General features: G+C 49.5%; 1 non-coding gene across 1 annotated transcript; it reads left to right on the forward strand.

Annotated features, from left to right (window-relative positions):
- The first annotated feature begins 1,385 nt into the window (after positions 1-1,385).
- Positions 1,386-1,458, forward strand: TRNAV-AAC (transfer RNA valine (anticodon AAC)). Its single transcript has one exon. It is a non-coding gene; the product is annotated as a tRNA-Val (tRNA).
- The last annotated feature ends 231 nt before the right edge of the window (positions 1,459-1,689 follow it).

A 1,689-nucleotide genomic window follows, 5' to 3' on the forward strand; every position in this document is an offset into this window, starting at 1 on the left:
TCTGTAGATGTAGGTGGACGAGAGAGACAAAGCATGGCAAATGTCTCTGCTTTTATCATGTCCTTTCTTCCCTCTTGGCTTTGCTCCCCCTTCAGAGTCAGGTGAGCATCACTGCGTCTCTCCAAGCAAGTCTGAGCAATTCCCCTGGGGTGTCCTCTTGCAGGTAAGTGATTGCACTGTAGCTCCCTTGCTGAACAATGGCTGTTGATGGGTTGTTTGACACCCTGTCCGGTGTTGGTTACTTTCCTTGCTGTTGTCACTGGGGAGCTAATATTTGGCTGACTCCCCCACCTTACAGCATAGTGATAACCACACTGCACAATTCTCATAACTTCATATGCATGAATGGTAAACATCTATGGGTAGAGAAATGACTTTCAGCAGATCATATCCTTTCCCCTGATACCTTACAAGGCATGCTCTGTATATAAGATCACGATTATATGAAAATGAGGAATATGGGGGTTACAGCACACTCCCCCAAAGGTACAGAATGTCACACTGAGATTCTATTTTCATTTGTTATGTAACAGCATTAAAGAGATCCAGTGACTGACCAATGGCATTTTCAAGTGCTAAAATAGCAAGCGCTGTTGGTCTCTCATTGGCCATCAGCGACTGAAGATACGGTTTAATGAGCCAGAGCTTCAAGGCGAGGGTGGCTCTGTCCACTGCCTTCCGTTGCGCTGCTGGGCACCAAGTCCCTGGCGGTCAATATGTGAAGCTGGGAGAAGAGAGTGGGGTGGCAAGCGGTGGTAGAACTTTTGCCACCAGGGTCTAGCTGTCTAACTTCCTCTTCGTACTGCTGGGCCCCCGTTGCCTTCAGGTAACACAGGAACTAAGGCAGGAATAGGGTGAGGAAGCAAGTAAAGCCGAGCAAGGAAGGCAAAAGTTAATCTTATCTTCATGGGCAGCTCGCAATGACGTCCTTTTTTCTGTGCCACAGCTGACAACAACATCCCAGACAGAAAAGTAACAGGCCAAAAAGAAACCTAGCAGCTGCTGAAACAGTTCAGTTGGGAGCGTGCTAGACTAACAGGCTCTTCTATCCTCCTTTATGCACGGGCGGGATGTTTTCTGAGAGTGCAGCAGTTCCTTTAACTGCCACGAGTCCCTCATTTCAGGCTATGCAGCAGGAAAAGACAGCATGGGCTTCTGCACCGAGTTGGCCCACCTGACCTTTCATTCTTCTCTTGCTCTTTGTCAGCAAGGAGAAGAAAAGAAGCTCTCCCTCAAGCTGGAGTCACACGGGCGAGGTAAGGACGACTTCCTGAGTGCTGGCTCCAGTCCTCTGCCCTGCCAGCTGACCTATCGAGGGGCTACCACCACATTCTCTAGATTTGTCCATCGTCTGTGCCAGAGTGAGCAACAACCCAGTAGGTGGAGTTTCTGTAGTGTAGTGGTTATCACATTTACCTAACACGCAAAAGGTCCCTGGTTCAAAACCAGGCAGAAACATGTTGGAGAACGTTTCCCAGATCCCCTTGTTGTTCAGAAAGGCCACTCCTCCTATTGGCCTGTCCCTGGGATAACTCCAACCCCTGCATGACAGAGGATGCTGACAGCAGTGGAGAAAGCACCTTGGTGTCAGGCTGGAGAACCTAGAGTAGTTAGGCCAGTCACCATTTGGAGGCTTGTGGCTTGGCCACCTCTGCTGTTGGAGGTTGGCCTATAGAGGCTCTCACTTCC

Source organism: Gopherus flavomarginatus, chromosome 6 (genome assembly GCF_025201925.1).
Source record: "Gopherus flavomarginatus isolate rGopFla2 chromosome 6, rGopFla2.mat.asm, whole genome shotgun sequence".
NCBI classification, from domain to species: Eukaryota; Metazoa; Chordata; order Testudines; family Testudinidae; genus Gopherus; species Gopherus flavomarginatus.